Genomic DNA, 20,663 nt, shown 5'->3' with positions numbered 1-20,663 from the left:
ATAGTTTGTACACAAAGTGTTCCATGACATGGGTTCCGCTCCCTACAATGTGCCTGCCTTACCTCCATTTCCATCCTAGATTCCTTGCACCAAAAAACCAAACCAAACCCGTAGCTGCTGAGTTGATTCCGACTCATAGCAACCCTATAGGACAGAGTAGAACTGACCCGTAGGGTTTCCCAGGAGTGCCTGGTGGATTCGAATGCCACCAGGGCTTCCAGTTTCCAGTTTCCTTGCACAGTAGGCTCTTAATAACTACTTGCTGAATGAAAATAAATGTCAAATTAATGAACTGACAAATTCATGTCAAATGAAGGCCAGGCCTTTCCCTGGATCCTGACCCCCTACTCCTGGTTTGATTTTCATCTACTTTTATGATCAAATACTAGGGCAACCTCAGCCTGGTTTCCCAGACTGATTTTGACTTTAGTTTTTTATGCACAAAGGACCACCATCAACACATCTATTCTTTCTTATGGGTTTTAAGAGGGGAAAGAAACTGAGAAAGGGACAGGCCTAATTTTTCATGTATTTCTCAGAAGGAATAGGATCAATGTGACTGTATACCAGTGTGTGTGTGCGTGTACACGCACGCGGTTGTGCACACACACATGCATTTAGGAGTAGCATGGGGAGAATGTTAGGTTGTTTTGCTCTACAGGCAACTAGAAAAGATACCCTGGCTGGAAAGCACACCTGCTGACAGCAGTGGGGAGGCTAAGGGGTACACTAACTTCTACCAAAGATAGAAGATAAAGGGGCACAGCTTTAAAAGGAGTAGATTCCCAGCACTCGCCACCCCCACCTCCAGATGCCCTGTGGATCAGAAAGGGTAGCACCAGCTTTCTCTGGTATTCCATGGAGGAACACTGCTATCTTGTGGGAGCACATCTAACAGTCAATTGTACCTATAGTTAAAATACCAGAAGGAGATAAGAGAGAGAATGGGGCTGAAAAAAAATATTTGAAGAAACAATGGCTGAGATTTCTCTTAATTTGATAAAAGACATAAATTTGCAGATTCATGATTCTAAATGAACACCAAGCAGACTAAACACACAAAAAAAAGACCATCGTGAATTAAAAAATGGCTTGGAGCCGCCAGCATCTGACCTGCTTTAACTTCAAAAGAGGGAGAGAGAACCATTATCAGCATCAACAGCCCAGGGCTGATTCCTATGAGGCAGAGGTCAGACACACCTCCACCCTCCAGCCATCCCTCCCACAGCACTCTCTACTTCTTTGCTGGGTTCAATAATTCATTGCAATGGCCACACAGACCTCACAGACCATACTCATGGTTATACCATCTATTAGGGAAGTAAAAGGTTACAAATTCAGGTTCAGGAATGCTCAGGGCACAATTCTTCGATCAGGACAGCCTCTTCTCAGCTGTGCCTATAGGCATGCCTCTCCTTGGACCTCAGCCCCCCTGCAAGTGTTACAATGCTCTTTTAGCTCCGCCAATGAGTTCCTGGGGGTACCCCACTCCACCAGTAAGCCTTAGCCCAGAGGTGCTCAGCTCTAGTTCTTTGGGTTGGCAAACCTAGCTCCACCAAGTGCCCAGAGGCACCCTACTCTGCCAGCAAACTTCCTGCCTGAGGGCACCCAGCTTTCTCACTCCGTGGGTCAGGAAGCCCACTGTGCTGTCTCCTGCTGGTCTCCCAGTTCTGCTGTTGTTTCTCTGCTGCTGCTTCTTGCCGTCTTGCCATCTTTGGTGTTACTGTTCTCTCTCTGTCTCCTGGGGCTAGGAGGGTCTCAGCACAGGGATCCCAGGTCCAATGGACATGCTCTACTCCTAGCTCTTCTTTCTTGGTGATAGTAGGTCCCCCTCTCTGCTCTGGAATTGGCTCTTTTAAGCCTTGTAGGATGATAAAACTAACCAATGCCCCCATTGAGTTTCATACTCCCTATTTGCATGGTCCCCCCATAAGAGTATCATGCACCTTGTTTACATTATTAGCAACCTATCCAATCCCCTTGGTGGGCCACAAGCACCTCATTTGCATAGTCCCATCTAGTCTTTTGGTGGGAGTTACAAGACCACGGCAAAGAAGGCCATATATTTTGATGGTTATAAGGGTAGGGAGGGAGGGAGAGGGGAATTCACTAACTAGATGGTAGACAAGAATTATCTTAGGTGAGGGGAAGGACAGCATACAATACAGGGAAGTCAGCACCACTGGACTAAACCAAAAGCTAATAAATTTCCTGAACACAACCAAACACTCTGAGTGACAGTGTAGCTGGGGTGGGTGTACAGGGACCATGGTTTCAGGGGACATCTAGGTCAACTGGCATAACAAAGTTTATTAAGAAAATGTTCTGCATCCCACTTTGCTGAGTGGTGTCTGAGGTTTTAAAAGCTAGCAAGTAGCCATCTAAGATGCATCAATTGGTCCCAACCCACCTGGAGCTAAGGAGAATGAAGAATACCAAAGACACAAGGAAAACATGAGCCCAAGAGACAAAAGGGGCCACATAAACTAGAGACTCCATCAGCCTGGTACCAGAAGAACTAGATGGTGCCTGGCTACCACTAATGATTGCCCTGACAAGGAACACAACAGAGAGTCCCTGACGGAGTAGAAGAAAATTGGGGTGCAGAACTCAAATTCCAGTAAAAAGACCAGACTTGATAGTCTGACTGAGACTGGACGAACCTCAGAAGACATGGACCCTGGACTCTCTGTCAACCTAGAACTAAAACTATTCCTGAAGCCAACTCTTCAGACAAAGAAAACACATGATACTCATGAAGAGTGTGCTTCTAAGTTCAAGTAGATACATAAGACTAAGTGGGTAGCTCCTGTCCAGAGGCGAGATGAGAAGGCAGAAGGGGACAGGAGCTGGTTGAATGGACCGAGAAATCCAGGGTAGAAAGGAGGAATGTACTGTTACATTACAGGGATTGCAACTAGGGTCACATAAATTTTTTATGAGAAACTAACTTGAGCCGTAAACTTTCACCTAAAGCACAATTAAAAAAAAAAAAAAAAAGAATGGCCATATAAAAGCAATCTATCACACCACACTGAGGCACAGCATAGTCAAATTATTGAAAGCCAAAGTTAAAGAGCAAATCTTGAAAGCAGCAAGAGAAAAATAACATATTACATAAGGGGAACAGTAACCTAATCGATAGCTAACTTCTCAACAGAAACTATGGAGGCCAGAGAGAATGCAACAACCTCTTTAAAACGCTGAAAGAGAAAAAACAAAACAAAAAACCCATTGTCAACCCAGAATATTGCATCTAGTGAAAATATGATTCAAGAACGAAGGCAAAACAACATTTTCAGATAAAATACAACTAAGAAAACTCATGACCAGTAAGCTACAAGAAACAGCAAAGGAAGTTCTTCAGGCTGAAGGAAAATAACGCCAGGTGGAAACGAGAATTCTTGGAAAAGAACAAAAAGCACTAAAAGTAATAACTATTTGGGTCAATCAAAAGACCATATTTGTTGCCCTTTTCCTCTTAATTTCTTTATACATTATTTAAATTTCTTAAAACTAGAAAATTATTTAACCTCAGGGATGCTGGAAGATTGGAATTATTTGTGCTATATATTCTCACTTCTTAGCACTGTGGGTTCTGAGGGTAAACTGGTTAGGGAGGAAGTGAATGATGGGATCCTTGAAAACTAACAGAAGGGGAGACTGATAGAACATAGGATAGTATAGTTGGAGAAGGGGAACACAGTGGGGAAGGATAATGGATTGAGATAAAACGCCTCCATGATAAAAGTTAGGTTATCAGGAACAAGCCTACGAATCTATCTTAGCTTGTGGCAAAAAAAACAAAAAACTAAACCCCAGTGCCATCGAGTCAATTCTGACCCATATCGATTCTATAGGACAGAGTAGAACTGCCCCATAGAGTTTCCAAGGAGCACCTGGTGTATTCGAACTGCTGACCCTTTGGTTAGCAGCCGTAACACTTAACCACTATGCCACCAGGGTTTCCAGACCTGGGAAAATGACCCTCCTAACCTTTTCACTGTACACTAATCACTAATCTTCTTTAGCCTTGACAGGTACATCTACACATCTTATGTAAGACTTAGTGTATCAGTTGGTGCTTGAGGTGAACAAGGGGTCGGGGATGGGATTTGGGAAATACCAAAGGGAAGAATTCAGATACAGTTCCAAGATCTGCTCTATGCGGTGAAGGGGAAGTCAAGGAACTGGGATGGTGGATGCATCACCTACGTGAATCACGAATACTAAAAGGCACTAAGGATGATGGAAGGCACTGGGTGGAGAGGACTTCTAGGTGCTGAAATTCTTGGTGAATGTATAGGAGCACCCAGGAGGTTGGTAAACCATATGGATGAGGACAGGTAGAGGATTGTGTAACTGGTGTTGTAGCCTCAAAGAAGAAGGGACTTTTATATGGAAGTGGAAAAATCATGATCCATGTCTTAGTTATCCAGTGCTGTTATAACAGAAATACCACAAGTGGGTGGCTTTAACAAACAAATTTATTTTCTCACAGTTTAGTAGGCTGAAAGTTCTCTGCTCTCATTTGCTTGTTTAATCTCTTTTATACCTCAAGGAGATTGACTCAAGATACACCCTATACTAATCCTGTTTTATTAACAACACAACTCATTCTCAAATGGGATTACTGTATAACCACAGGCATAGAGGTTAGGATTTACAACACATATTTTGGGGGGACACAATTCAATCTATCACAATCTGGAAGCTGCAAAACGAGCATGAAGAATGTTTTTTTGGCTACTGTGCTTTTCCTCCTATATTCCATTTCTTACCTTGACTAATAGAACTATCATCACCCAGGCCTGCCCAGAAACCTGAAAATCCTTACTTCTTTTTTTCCCTAATTACTTACAAATTCTTAATATTGTCCAATACACCCCTGAAGTTCTTGGGAGGAAGATATGTGTGAGACAGTATAGAAGAGTAAAGGTCTTACATTTGGGGCTGTGATGGAATAGGATACGATGGACACATTGAGCTCAAAATTCTGAATGGAATCCTGGGATATAGTTGTTTTAGTGCTTAAGATACTGTACCCAACACTCCCAATGCCGTTGAGTCGATTCCGACTCATAGCGACCCTATAGGCCAGAGTAGAACTGCCCCATAGAGTTTCCAAGGAGCGCCTGTATAAAACTGGGAGCCTACAGTATCTTGTACTGTAGGCTCCCAGTTTTATACAGGATTCTGATTTCTATCAGAGGTTGTTACCTTTTTGGTCTCCTTTAGGGAGATTTTTTTAATGCTTTCTCTTTAATTCTTTATAAACGCGTCCTACTGAGGATTTAACACCTCTTTTTTTTCTTTTTTTTTTTCAGCAAGAAAGGAGACTCAGGTCGAATTGCACCAGGTTCAGAACCCAGAAACACAATTGACATTGATCAAATGATTGAAGAAAATAGAAATTGGCTATCAGCCTATCAGGAATGAAAAATAGGTTTCATCTCACAGGCCAACTCTAGCAATTTAGTAGTGTCTCTCTGGAGCACTACGTTGAAGAAGATTCTGAGGCTTACACTCTTGAGAATGGGCTTTGAAAGAGAGTAACACAATTAATTCCTGCTGTCTGCCTTGGGACTTAGACCATGTACTCAAGAGTGCTATGCCTACCCCGGGTGGCTCGTTTGCAGAAGGGAGACAAACTTGTCTCCAGCAAGTAAGGGACCTCATAGATTGATACAAAGAAGTTACATCTCTCTGTGTCACTGAAACTCAGGACCTGCCTGTCAGGTCTTGGTCAGTTCCTAATAGAAGAGTTGGGAAAACACTAAGTGTGAGATTGGGAAAAGCCTGTTTATCATCATTAATATTTGTTAAGTTCCTCACATGAATCAGTTGGCCAGTTCAAATAGGTCTGAGCTTTGGAGCCATATCTCTCAAGCCAACACTGCTACCTGTCCCAATTGGTAAGGAATGAAAGAAAGCCAAGGGATCAGTTTGATCTACACAGATTTCTCATGTACCAAGTCAAGGGGGTATGAGTTTAGTACTCTGGACCAGCCCCAACCCTGCTTCTAAAAGCCAAAAAGCAAGACAAAACAAAAAACTGGGTCATAAATCCCCATTTTTTTATGCCCCCCAAAACCACTGACTCCCTCTCTTACCCTTTACCGATAGAAAGCCTTTCCCTTGAAGAAGTGCTTGGTACATGGTGGTGTCTTGAGTAGATGTCTGGTCTTTTGTGAGGAGACTAGGAGCTTGGAAGTGAGATAAAAGAAATTCTGAGTTTGACCTGTCAGTCAGCTAAGGGCTGGGGAACAATGTTTACCTTCTGCAGGCTTGCAGGCAGTGGAGTTTGGGGTGAGAGACTCTTCTAAAGGTAAGCGTATGGGGGGGGGGAGTTGCTCTCCTGTGTGCATGGAGGCAGGGAATGTTCCTCGTTTTTTTGTGTGTGTTCTGGAGGAGGGTGAGGAACGCTGAATGGATTGCCCTTGGGTATCTAAGGTCCCTGAGGAGGGTCAGAGAGGCCTGTACTAGACCTTCGAACAAGGGTGAGAACCACCTCCCTTCCACTCCTCAGCCTCCCATTCCTAGGGAATTCGTGCTCCCAGATCAGTGAAGGAACGCTTCGGTAAGTGAGAAGGTCGCAGGCAGAGCCCTCTGTGGGCCTGGCCCTCCGCTTGGTACCTTCCAAACCCCGGGGTCTGCTATGGCAGGAAGCGTACCACTCAACCTCAGCATGTCACCTCGGGGAGGAGGAGCCAGGTGGGTCGTCGCAGCTCTAGGAGGGGCTGCCAGGTCGGGGCTTCGGGGCTTCCCCGAGGGGAGAGCAGAGCACTCCCGGATCAAGCCCGCGGGGTCCGGTGCGCCGGGGCCCTGGGGTGAGAAGCCGCTCCCGGGCCAATCTCGGGCTCCCGAGGGTGGGGGAGTTGGTGCCCTGCGGCGGGCGGGCACTCAGCTGCCCGGCCCGTCGCCTACCTCCCCGCCCCCCGGCTTCCTGCGGAGGCCGCGGCCGCCATGTTGTTGTGGGGCTGAGGCGGCGCTGGCGGAGCCCGAGCGGCCGTGACAGGCTGCGCAACAGGTTCGCTGTCGGCGGCCTGCTGAGGCACCGGGCGGCGGCGGCGGCGGCCAAGTAAGGTCTCCTGGCTTCCTCCTGCGCCCGCGCTGCTGGTGCCGAGGAGCGCAGGGTCGCGCCGTGACGTGCGGGAGGCGCGGCGGGGGCGCCAGGTAGGTAGAGCCACTCGCCGAGGCTGCTGCAGGGCGCGGGGCCGGTGCGGGCGCCGTCGCACCCGCCGCCCGGGAGGCTCAGCGGGCTGGGCTGGGAGGTCGCTGCCCGCCCCTGACGAAAGGGACGGGTCTGTAGAAACCCGAGCGGCCACCGAGCTAGGCCCCTCGCGGATTTAGCCGCGCCGGGCGGAAACCTCCGGCCCGGGGTTCCTGCCCCCGCAGTGGGGCGAGGGCGGACGCCGAGATGGCCAGGGCCAGGCTACTCCTTTCCTGGCGGCCGAGCCCCGGTCCTCGGCCGCGCTCTCGCCTGGCAGGTGGCGGACGCCGCCGAGGGTCGGAAGCGGCGTGGTCCCCTCCCTTTCGGGGTGCAGGCAGAGGAGAACCCGTAAGGGCACGCGCACGCTTCCTTGGGGACCCATTTTATTTTCGCGGAGTTGGTTTTCCTTCTTGGGAATGGTTGGTGTGGAATGTCAGGTGAACCGCATCCCGGTGCGTCAGAGTAGCCCGAGTCACGAGAGGACAGTGGGCGATGCTTGGCGTCCACCGCTCGCTTAAACCCAGTTGAGAAATGTTAAAATTTGACTTTGGGGTTGTTGACTTCCAGGGTATACAGGAAGCACGGAGAGATGGAATCTCTTAGGCCGGAGTAAAGTTTATTGCTTTTTGAAGAAAATAAAAAAGACGCCTGCATGTGGGTAGTGATTGGGGAAACCGAAGCTGAAACTGCAGATAGCTTTACATACTGTGGAAAGGTGTTTGTGTTTGAATATATTCATAACGTGCTTTATCGTTGAATGATTACGGCTGGCAAATATGTTTCATTTGAAACTTGCATTGACCTCTGAATTAGGAATATATTTGATGGAGCCAACAGCTTTATGATGGAAATTTAGGCTAACACAATGATTGTTGCTTTGCTAAATGCTTCTAGTTTGTTTTAGTAAAAACACTTGATTACCCAGAAATAGACAAGGTGTGACTTGAAATTTTGTGTTGTTTCTTATGCTTCTTAAGCCTCTCAAGAAAATTTATTGCCTCCCTTCCTGTACTGGTTTGCTATATTGTTAATCAGCGATAAAATTTAAAAGAAACCTAGAAGCATTACATAAAACCTTTACACACATTGGTAATGATGTTTTAAAGATAGCAAGTCAGATGTGCTTACCTTTAGGTTTCTTTGGCTGTGCCTATGATTCCCTTGTAATTTCAAAAGTAAATAAAGTACAAGTAGTTTTTAGAAGCGTAATTTAAAAACAAACAGTATTTCATGTTTTTCAAGGATTTGAAAAAAAAAAAAGATGTGTATTGCTGGTGTAACGTTAGTAAGCAGCTGAGAAGCTTGTAGTTTTTTCTCCCTTCAAGTACAGGTAGTTATTCCTTTTGCTCACCTTTATAAAAAAAAAAATTATAGTGAAGATAAACTAGTCAGAGAAAACTTGACCCTTACTTGTCGGTGTCGAGGCTAAAATCCAGATCTCTACTGAATATGCGGGACTGTGTTTAACACATCCTAGGGATTGGAATTTATATATTTTTTAATTTGCATTATCACAAATTTACTGCCTCTATACATCCATCGGAAACCCTAATGGCGCAGTGGTTAAGAGTTTGGCTGCTAACCAAAAGGTCGGCAGTTCAAATCCACCAGGTGCTCCTTGGAAACCCTATGTGGTAGTTCTGCTCTGTTCTTTAGGGCCGCTGTGAGTCAGAATCGACTCCTCAGCAATGGGTTTGCTTTGGGTTTTATACATCCATCACCCAAATTCAGCAATATCCAAGATTTTCTTTATCCATGCTCTTTTTTTCTTTCTTGTTTTTATTTTTTAGTGATTTCACCCTACGTACTTAATATACCTCAAAAAAAAAAAAGTGGAAAGTTTCTTACACAACCTCAAGGATTTTTAGTTTTAATCTTGTTAATGTGTTGAGCTTCACAAATTTCCATCTTTCTAGCAAGATAAAAGAACATTCATCAGCCAACTCCTTCAATTATACCTTCTTCAGTATTATAGTTACCATGGTTGTCCTTTATTGAGCACTTACTATGTGCTAGACCCTATGCTCAATGCCTTATATAATCATTTAAGGCTCACAAAGACCTTGAGAGTAGTTATAAGGCTTCCCATTAAATAGATAAAGGAAATGAAGTACCTGGAGGTTAACTGGCTACTTCAGGTTTCTCAGGTAGTAAGTACAGGAGCCAAGTTTAAAACCAAGGTCCTTCTAATAACCTTAAGGCTTATGGCCTTATGGTGATAATCATTTTGGTTAAAAAAAAAAAAAAGTTATATTGGCATTCAGTAAATGTTTGTTCAGTGAATGAATGAAAGTACATATTAATCCATTGAAGATAAGTAATAGACTATTTATAGACTATATTTAATTGTAAAGCTTTTATATTAAAAAGCTCTGCAAATGGTTCAGAATTACATTACTAAAAATGTGATATATTTATTACCATGTAACAATGCTTTTGCTTGTTTCATCTTTTTCTATTTTGGTCTTTTCAGTACCTAATTGATTAAAAAAATTGTGGAAAAACTTTTTGAAGAAAGGCTAAAAAAAGGTAGACTTTTTTGTGTGCTCATTATTAAGGGCAAAGTTCCAAGTGTGAAGTAGAAAACTAAGAATGCTTAGAATTCTGTAGCTGAAAATGCGTCAGATATGATGTATTTTCTACTTGAGTTCATTTTTGATTTTGTACTATCCTGTAACTGCAGAGACTAATGTTAGAGTCCCATTGGGTAAAGTGTACATGTACGTATCCTTGAGAAGGAGGAACTGAACTGGTCTTAAAGGATATGAAGGCATAGAGGAAGAAGGGGGAGGGTGGAGGAAACTGAACAGAAATAGGACTGTGACTATATCAAGAAGTAATCTTATTTTTCAGAACTCAAAGAAGGCAGCATATTTCATTTGCAGAATGTAGGGTATTTTAAGAGATTCATTTAGAAAATAATTTCAGAACTACATCAGTATTCTGAATGATTTAGTTATTTACTGTGGAGCCATGGCAAAGGTAGCAATCTGTTCAGCAGTGGTTATCGTAGATATTGAGGGGTATATTACCAGACAGTGGACATTTAACAATTTTATGTTTCCTACAGTAATGTGTAGTCATTTTAGAAAAAGTATGGATAATCTTGATTAAAATTGTATTTATTTTCATCATAAGTATAGCAGATAAGAGCACAAGTTCTCAAATTAGACCTCCTGGTCCCACCTCCAATGCCATGTAACTGTATGACTTTGGGGAAGTGACTTTAATTCTCTAAGCTTCTGTTTCCTCACCTGTAAAATGGAAATAATAATACTACCTAGCTCAGTGTTGTTGTATGTAATATAAAGTGCTTAGTTAGGACAATCACTGTTGCTCAGTATATCAGTAAATGTTTCCTATTATTATTTCAACCTGCTTCAATGAACAACCTCAAACTGAACTACCTTAGTCCTTTTTTTGTCTTTGATTTTTATCCAGTGACTAGAATAAAAAGTTATGTTTTGCCCTAATTTAAATTTTTTCTATCAAAATAATCCATATAAAATGTATAGAAGATAGAGTGAGAGAACTGACTCCCAATTCTATCTCTTAACACAGAATCTACCTTTATAGTCCTCTTAATTTTTTAAATTAGGTTGTTGTTGTCGTTAGGTGCCGTTGAGTCAGTTCCAACGCATAATGACCCTATGCACAACAGAAGGAAACACTGCCTGGTCCTGTGCCATCCTCGCAATCGTTATGCTTAAGCCTATTGTTGCAGCCAGTGTGTCATCTCATTGAGGGTCTTCCTCTTTTCCACTGACCCTCTACTCTACCAAGCATGATGTCCTTCTCCAGGGACTGATCCCTCCTGACAGTATATACAAAGTATGTGAGACGTAGTCTTGCTGTCCTTATAAGGAGCATTCTGGTTATACTTCTTCTAAGACAGATTTGTTCGTTCTTTTGGCAGTCCATGGTATATTCAATATTCTTCGCCAACACCATAATTCAAAGGCGTCAGTTCTTCTTCGGTCTTCTTTATTCATCATCCAGATTTCATATGCATAGGAGGCAATTGAAAACACCATGGCTTGGGTCAGGCACACCTTTGCTTTTCAACATTGTAAAGAGGTCTTTTGCAGCAGATTTGCTCAATGCAGTGCATCTTTTGATTTCTTGACTGCTGCTTCCATGGATGTTGATTGTGGATCCGAGTAAAATGAAATCCTTGACAACTTCAATCTTTTCCCCGTTTATCATGATGTTGCTCATTGGTCCAGTCGTGAGGATTTTTGTTTTCTTTATGTTGTGTAATCCATACTGAAGGCTGTGGTCTTTGATCTTCATCAGTGAGTGCTTTAAGTCCTCTTCACTTTCAGCAAGCAAGGTTGTGTCATCTGCATAATAGAGGTTGTTAATGAGTCTTCCTATTCTTGGATTATTTCCTCAGCATGCAGATCGAATAGTTGTGGTGAAAGGATACAACCCTGATGAACACCTTTCCTGACTTTAAACCACATAGCATCCCCTTGCTCTGTTTGAATGACTGCCTCTTGATCTATGTACAGGTTGCTCATGAGCACAATTAAGTGTTCTGGAATTCCCATTCTTTGCAATGTTATCCGTAATTTGTTATGATGCACACAGTCGAATGCCTTTGCATGGCCAGTAAAACACAGGGATATATATGTGTGTGTATATATATATTTTTAAAACTTGAAGCTTGTATTTAACTATGAATTAGGAATATATTTGATGGAGCCAACAGCTTTTATGATAGGAATATACGTATATTCCAAAGGAAGAAAACATCGTATGTTTGCAAAAGAAGCTAATGCTTTGGATTATCATTTCCAAGTGTTTGAATCTAAGTGCTTAAATAAATGACTTCTGTTTTTCAGTGTGAGGTATACTTGACTAGTGAGAGGTTGATATTGGAAAAGAATGGTCAACAGTGTCACACTTCAGAGGTCCAGATAGGTAAGGACCAAACAGTGTTTGTACTGGCCATTAGGAGGACATTGATAACCTTTGCTTTATCATCTCTCTCTCTTTTTTTTTTTTTTTTTGCTTAAGCCTATTGGCATAAGTCTTTGAATACTCCTCTCATCATTACTCTACCACCCTTCCTTCCCAAGTCTACCTTGTAACAAGACTTTGTGACGTTTTGAAGAATCACCACTCAAATACGAGAATTGAATAGGTCTAGTTAATAAATTTTACAGGCCATGTAATGTTCGGTGATTTTACTTTTTAGTGAGCATGAAATAGTTTTTAGTAGATATAAGTTAGAACCTCAAAAGATTGGCGAATTTTGCTGGGAATGATACGGACAGGGAATGGATGTATAGCATTCCGTTTCTAACCTAGGGAAGAATTTCTCTTTGCTAAGAAGTTTCAGTGAAATGCTTATAAATTTATTTTGCCTTGCTGCAGAGACATCCTATTTTGGAAGGCTTTTCCTGTCCACCCTTCTTCCCTTCCAATGTCTGGTTCAGTTATCCTGATTTCTCCATCCAGGGATCCAACTAGGTCCCAGATTGCTGAATAATTTGGATGATTAAGATGGAAAGAACCATTTAGATTAAATACAGGTAACCCAAAACTTTTTCTGAATACTACTTTCTAGCACCTGGTTTTTATAGTGTTTATAGCATGATGATGATTCCATCTTGAAAAAGCACATGCTTCAAGTCCTCTTAAATCCACCATTAATACTATTCTCACTGGAGCAAGGATGACTTCATCGGGTGAAAAAGAGAGACTTTTTTTTCCTGCTGTTTGCTGTAACTTTCTTTTGTATAGTCCTACCCACCATTTTTCCTCTAAAAAAAATTTTTTTTAACTACCATTTTTCCTCTAAAAAATTATGTGTAGTAGAATTTATTCATAATTCACGGTATCAAATTCATTCTTTCATTCAGTCATTAAACAAATATCGAGTGCCTGTCCAGTCATAGAAGAAACCGGAATGCTCCTTAGAAACGAGATTGGTGCGACTTCATCTTGATTACTCTGGATATATAATCAGGAAAGACCAGTCTTTCTAGAGAAGGACATCATGTTTGTTAAAGTAGAGGGTCATTAAAAAACAAGGAAAACCCTCAGTGAGATGGATTGACACAGTAGCTTTAACAATGGGTCCAAACATATCACAGATGATGGAGATAGTACAAGATGGACAAGGTTTTGTTCTGTTAAACATAAGGTTGCCGTGGGCCGCCTCCACGACAACTAACCGTAACAACAATATGTCAGGAAGTGGTCCAAGCACTGAGCATATAAACAAGGAACAAAATACGCAAAACTCCCTGCCCCTGTGGCGCTTATATTCAGGAAGGGGGAAGACAGATAATAAAATGTCTAGAAGTTAAAAAATTTGATCAGCGTGATAGAGAAAAGGCAACAAATGTGGATAGGAAGTGTGCGTTGGGAGTAATTGAGAGAAGTAAATTTGCCTTACTCAGAATTATTATTAAGGAATTCAAGATTGGGGAGAGATTACTGTGCATATTTCATAAGTAAATGGTAGCCTTAACATAAAGTAAGACACTAAGTATTTCATGCCACTCTATTTAACATAAATGTTTATCACTTTCGTATTATTTGGTTTGCACCCAGTGGATCTGAATATTTGTGTTTTCTAGTCACCTAAGCCAGAAAAAAAAAATCCTCAAGCACAAAATAATTAGCCTAGAGTAGACATTTTTCAGATGGTTTAGAATAGAGATGTTAACTGATTTTTCTTTGAATTTTTTTCATAAAGAAATGCTGTATTATGCTTGTTTTTAAATTCTGGTTTTTTTTTTGACTTTTTATTTATACCATTTTTATTATTTTAAGTGGTGTATGTTCATTGTAGGAAATTGGAAAGCTACAGAGAAACTTAAAGAAGAAAATAGTGTTGTTGTGTGCTGTCGAGTTGATTCTGACTCATACCGACCCTATATGACGGAGTAGAACTGCCCCATAGGGTTTCTAAGGCTGTAATCTTTACGGGACCAGACTGCCATCTCTTTTTCTCATGGAGTAGCTGGTGGATTCAAACCGCCAATCTTTCTTTCTTTTTTTTTTTTTTTTTTTGATTGTGCTTTTTTTTTTTTTTTAGATGAAGGTTGACAGGACAAATTAATTTCTCATTAAACAATTAATACACATACTGTTTTGTGACATTGTCAACGCAACGTGTCAACGTTCTCTCTTTCTCAACCTGGGGTTCCCCATTTCCATTCATCCAGCTTTTCTGTCCCCTCCTGCCTTCTTGTCCTTGCCCCTGGGCTGATGGACCCATTTAGTCTTGTATACATGGTTGAGCTACATGTTTTATTGTTTTATGGGCCACTCAGGAGTGGCTTCAGTACTGAGTTAGAAGGGTATCAGGGGGCCATACTCGCAGGGTTTCTCCAGTCTCTATTAGACCAGTACATCTGGTCTTTTTTATGAGTTAGAATTTTGTTCTACATTTTTCTCCAGCTCTCTTCGGAACCCTCTATTGTGATCCCTGTCAGAGCAGTTGGTAGTGGTAGCTGGGTACCATCTAGTTGTTCTGGACTCAGTCTGGGGGAGACTGTGGTAGTTGTGGTCCATTAGTTCTTTGGACTAATCTTTCCCTTGTGTCTTTGGTTTTCTTCATTCTCCCTTACTCCAAATGGGGTGGGACCAATGGAGTATCCTCGATGGCTGCTCACAAGCTTTTAATACCCCAGATAGTACTCACCAAAGTAGAATGTAGAACATTTTCTTTATGAGCTATGTTATGCCAGTTGAGCTACATGTCTCCCAAGACCATGGTCCCCAGCCCTCAGCCCAGTAATTTGGTCCCTCAGGAATTTGGATGTGCCTATTTTTTTTTTTTAATGGAGCTTCCATGACCTTGCCTTGGTCAAGTTGTGCTGACTTCCCCAGTATTGTGTACTCTTACCCTTCACCAAAGTTACCACTTACCTATTGTCTAATTAGTGTTTTTCCCTCCCTGCCTCTCTCCTCCCTTGTAGCCATAAAAGATTGTTTTTTCTGTGTGTAAACCTTTTCATGAGTTTTTATAATAGTGGTCTCTTACATGATATTTGTCCTTTTGTGATTGACTTATTTCATCCAGCACAATGCCCTGCAGATTCCTGCATGTTGTGAGATGTTTCACAGATGCATCATTGTCGAGCAGCCAGTCTTTCGGTTAGCAGCCAAGAATGTAACCTTTGTGCCGCCGGGGCTCTTTGGAAAAAGTAATAGTCATTAATAGTCATATTTCCCAGAGATAACCATTATTAATATTTTAGTTGATTACCCTCCTTGTCTTTTCCTTGCAAAAAATGGAATTATATTATGCAGTCTATGTAACCTGGTTTTTAACTTACTGCATTTATGAAAAAACATAGTTTTATCTGCAGTATAATTTTTATCAGCTAAATAATATTGCCCTGCTACTGGATGTTAATAATAATGTCTAGTATTTATTGAACGTTTGCTGTATACTAGTTAACTTTTTCGTCCCTGGGTGGTGTAAACAGTAAGCGCGATCGGCAGCTAACTGAAAGGTTGGAGGTGCTGGTCTGTCGAGAGGTGCCTTGGAAAAAAAGTCCTCGTGATCTGTTTCTGGAGCTCTGGTGGTTAGAGCTGTGGCTGATGACCAAAAGGTTGGCAGTTTAAATCTACCAGCCACTGCCTGGAAAGCCTAAGGGGCAGTTCTACCCTGTCCAGTGGGTTTGCCATCAGTCAGAATCGACTTGATGGCATTGGGGATTTCCTTCTGAATAAGCAGCTGTCTAAAATTTTGTGGACCACAGTTCTACTCTGATCCTGACAGGTGGGGTCGCCATGAGTCAGAATCAACTCCAAGGTGACTGGTTGGTAGGTACTTTTTGAAATACTACATATTTTAAGAAGGCCTGGTGATGTAGCGGTTAAGTGCTTGACTGCTAGCCAGAGATTGGCATCTTGAATCCACCAGCTGCTCTGCAGGAGAAAGATGTGACAGTCTACCTCTGTAAAGATTATAGGCTTGGAAACCCTATGTGGCAGTTCTGCTCTGTCCTGGCGGAATGATATGAGTCAGAATCAACTCGACCTCAACAGGTTTGCTTTTTTTGTTGTTGTTGTTGTTCTAATATTTTAACTCATTTAGTCTTCAGCCTCTCAATAAGAGCTGTTCTATTACTATTTATTTTACTGTTGAGAAAATTGAGTAGGGACAGTTTAGTAATTTGTCCAAGATATACTGCTAGTAAGTGGTAGACCTAGGATGTGAACTTAGTTTAATTCTAGGTCGTGTGCTCATAATCATTATTGCTTCTCCATATTGCTTCTTGAACATTAAAATAGTTTATAGTTTATTAGAAATTATGATTTACTTTGGTTTTTCTTTGGTTAATCATATATGTGTTCACATCTCTGATTACTTCCTTAGAATAGATTTCTAGAATTATTGGATCAAAAGGTATGAATACTTCCTAAGGCCCATGTAAACTTATTGCCAATCTATCTTCTAGAAAGATTCTTTAGTACCAAAGTGTACTCCCACCACGTAAAACCACTCCTGTTTCCCCACCCCCTTGGCAACACTGGCTTTTCTTTTAATCTGGTCATTTGATAAAGAATATCTTGTTTTATTTTTTTTTTTCTGTGAGTGTTAATAAGGTTACACTTTTTTTTCCCCTTGAGAAATGTTCAGCTCTGCCCTTTTCTCATTTTATTGGCATGTTCATCTATTGTTTATTTCTATTCAGAATTCTTTACACATTAAGAATAGTAACTCTTCTCCATCTAGGTACAGTTTTCCACCAAGTTTCTTTCTTCATTTTGTTAATGGATCTTTTGATGATGGTAATGTTAATAGCTGACATTTATATAGCACTGAGGTTGCTATGAGTCGATATCGACCTGAAGACAATGGGTTATAGCTTCCTTGAAGGAGTCCTGGTGGTGCAGTGCTTAAAGCACTTGGCTGCTAACTGAAGGGTTGGTGGTTCGAACCTACCAGCTGCTCCACAGGAGAAAAGACCTGGTGATCTGCTCTCGTAAAGATTATAGTCTTGGAAACCCTATGGGGCAGTTCTACTCTGTCCAGTAGGGTTGCTATTTGTCAGTATCTACTTGATGGCACCCAACAACAATAACATAGTTCCCACGTGTAGCACTATTTTCAGTGCTTTACATTTTTTAACTCGTTCAGTTCTTACAACAGCCCTATAAGGTAGGTGCTGTTATTAGCCCCATACAGACTTTTCTCTGTGCTGTTGCCCATTTTCATTCCTACAAATCTCTTCTCTTCCTAGCCTGGCCAGTTGCTACTTACTGTTTATTCCATTACGCAGTTTAGGAGTCATTTCCTCTGGGATTGCTCATCTAACAACTTTCTGGTTCCCTAAGGCAAAGTTACATCTGCATCTCCTTTCTTAACACCTGTAGCACTTATATAGAATTCTAATTTTTCCTGCTCTGTATTTCCTAATCTTATACATCTCATAAATGCCTTATACACCTGATGACTCAGCAAATGTTTGTTGATTTTAATTAAAGATGCTCATTGTGATGTTGATAATGTGGAGAAGGGAGTCAGCCTCCCAAGTATGTTGTTAGTTGCTCAACTGCCAACTGCCGGTGACCCCGTGTACAGTAGAAAGAAATTTTGCCCAGTGCTGTACCATCTTCACAGTTGTTGGTATGCTCAAGTCTATTGATATGGCCACTGTGCATTTTGAGTCCCTTCCAAACTAGGAGGCTCATCTTTTAGCACTACATCAGAGGATATTCAGTTGTGACTCTTAAAATTTTTATTGGCTAGTTATCTCTAGGCCTTTCTTCCTAGTCTGTCTTAGTCTGGAGGCTCCCATTGAAACCTGCCACCATGGGTGTCCCTGCTGGTTTTGAAATACCAGTGGCATAACTTCCAGCATCATAGCAACATGTAAGCTGCCACAGTGTGACAGACTTGGGTGGTAGCACAGGTATATGAAATTGAGAAATGTACACTGAGGAAGTAACTTTGGAACTGGGCTTTGACAGCCTGTGAGAAAGGAGAGACAGAAGAAGGGGCCCAGTGAGTAAAACTTTGTAAAAACAGGTACTTGCAAGTTCCCCATTCTGGGAGTAGCAAGTTATTTAGAATGATTTTCAAGGTTATTAACCTTGCCTCTGGGAAGGCTTGAAGAAATAAATCCCCCCTTCTCACTAGTTTTTTTATTTTTCACCCCAGTATATCTTTCCTAGTGTTGGAATATTTGAATCTTCCGTCTAGATCCTTCTTAAAAAGAAAAAACAGGGTTAAAATCCTTCCCTAGATTTTTGGAAAAACCCAGGTTAAATTTCTCTTCTGACTTCTACCCTTTTTTTCTAATGTAATTGGAGAAGTTGGAGGGCCCTGACTCAACCTTAACCAGTTGCCGTGGAGTCTACTCCAACTCTGTGGAGAATAAACCCTGAGGCTTTTGTCTTTGGAGACTGAGACCATTCCCTGGGTGTAATACATTCTTTAGATGTTTGAACACTGTTGATTAGATGAAACTCCATTCCTTTTCTCTCCAGCCTTAGTTAGGTTTCTGACTTCTGCTGTCTTTGGGAAACCTTGGGAAACCGTGGTGGCGTAGTGGTTAAATGCTACAGCTGCTAACCATGAGGTTGGCAGTTCGAATCCACCAAGCTCTCCTTGGAAACGCTATGGGGCAGTTCTGCTCTGTCCTATAGGGTCGCCATGAGTTGGAATCGACTCGACAGCAGTGGATTTGGTTTGGTTTTTGGTGGGTGGTGCAAATGGTTAAAGCCTGATGGCTACTGCTGGTATCTTTGATATAAGACATTCTTTTCTTAGTTTACTTACTTAATTTTGAGGCGTATTAACTGCTGGTCTTGAAGAAGAATGAGTGAATACTTTATATATATATATATATATCTTTTTTTATTCAACTTTAGATGAAGATTTACAGAACAAACTAGTTTCTCATCAAACAGTGCACACATTGTTGCGTGACATTGGTTAACAACCCACGACTTGTCAACACTCCCCCTTCTCAACCCTGGGTTCCCTATTACCAGCTGTCCTGTTCCCTCCCACTTTCCAGCCTCTGCGCCAGGGCTCGTGCACCCCTTTAGTCTTGTTTTGTTCCATGGGACTAAACCTCAGGAGTAGCCTCATTACTGAGCTGAAAGGGTGTCTGGGAGCCATCTCTCAGGATTTCTCCAGTCTTTGTCAGGCCAGCAAGTCTGGGCTTTTCTTTTTGAGTTAGAATTTTGTTCTCCATTTTTCTCCAGCTCTGCCCAGGACCCTCTAATGTGATCCCTGTCAGAGCAGTCAGTGGTGGTGGCGAGGCACCATCTAGTTGTACTGAACTCAGTTTGGTAGATGTGGTACATTAGTTCTTTGGACTAATCTTTCCTTTATGTCTTTAGTTTTCTTCATTCTTCCTTGCTCCCGAAGGGGCGAGACCAGTGGAGTATCCTAGATGGCTGCTCACAGGCTTTTAAGACCCCAGATGCTACTCAACAAAGTGGAATGTAGAACATAGTCTTTATAAACTCTTTTATTCTAATTGAGCTAGTTGTTCCCTGAGACTATGGTCCCTACAGCCCTCAGCCCAGCGATTCGGTCCCTCAAGGAGTTTGGGTGTATCTGTGGAGCTACCATGGCGTGAACACTTTATATATTAAAGATCCAATTTATTTGTTAGTGTAAGTATTTTTCTAAATTTTTTTCCCTTTAAACTTTATTTCTCATTAAGTGATTCAACTTTTTTTCCTTATAAAAGTAATACATGCTGATTGAGGAAACCTGTAATATAGGGGGAAACAAAAGAGAAGACGGTGACTTAGACTGATGCACCAGAACATCCCCCTATATCAAAAACCTGAGAAACCAAGTAAAGCAGATACAGATGACAACCTTGGAACCGTAAATATGAAATGGGAAGATGAAGAATTAGACTGAGCTCCAAGTGGAAAGAAAACAGCAGATGTGGAGAGATACAGATCCTCTGCGCCTTGCCACCTGGCCCGGCACAGGTGGTCATCTTGGGATAAGGTGGGCTATGTTCCTGGGTGACGAGCACAGAAAGGGGAACTCTAAACAGGAGAAAGAGATGATGTGTAAATAAACCTGGAATAAAACAAGATGAGCAGGACACAAGGCGGAGCTAAAAAGGGGAAAGTGCAGGAAGGTGGGACAGGAGCTCCAGAGGTCTGCCAACCACGGAGAAGGGAGGGAGCCAGGAACTGGGGAAGGGTCTACTTGCCAGCAGCAGAGGCTGACCATTTGGCTGGGAAACACCCACTGAATAGTAAAACCGCAGAATATCAATGATAGACCTCCCACCCAGCCAGCCTCTGTGTGCCCTCCCCCCATATCTAAATGAGCTGGACCCTAGTCATCTGGGCAGCCAGACAGGAGAACCCCTGCACCCATGACTGGAGATGGCAGGCCCACACCCACTGTCCAGAGACCGGTGGGAGCACACCTGCTTCCCAGCAACTGGCAGAAGTGTGCCTGCAGTCTGGCAACTGGTGGAAGAGTACCCAC

The 20,663-nt window shown here is 42.1% G+C and overlaps 1 protein-coding gene across 8 annotated transcripts in view; it reads left to right on the top strand.

The window, feature by feature from the left end:
- Nucleotides 1-6,551: 6,551 nt before the first annotated feature.
- ITSN2 (intersectin 2) overlaps nucleotides 6,552-20,663 on the top strand; it is a 198,015-nt gene continuing 183,903 nt past the window's right edge. For 6 of the 8 annotated variants that reach the window (XR_007519542.1, XM_049902734.1, XM_049902731.1 and 3 more), the window contains exon 1: nucleotides 7,087-7,176. The gene's annotated coding sequence lies outside the window, so the exon portion shown is untranslated. Of the gene's footprint in view, nucleotides 6,715-6,790; nucleotides 6,831-7,086; nucleotides 7,177-20,663 lie in introns of those variants that run through there. The other 2 variants (XM_049902732.1, XM_049902733.1) reach the window with 2 other exon arrangements.

This window comes from Elephas maximus, chromosome 12 (genome assembly GCF_024166365.1).
Source record: "Elephas maximus indicus isolate mEleMax1 chromosome 12, mEleMax1 primary haplotype, whole genome shotgun sequence".
NCBI lineage: Eukaryota > Metazoa > Chordata > Mammalia > Proboscidea > Elephantidae > Elephas > Elephas maximus.
This window is presented reverse-complemented; position numbering and strand designations above follow the sequence as displayed.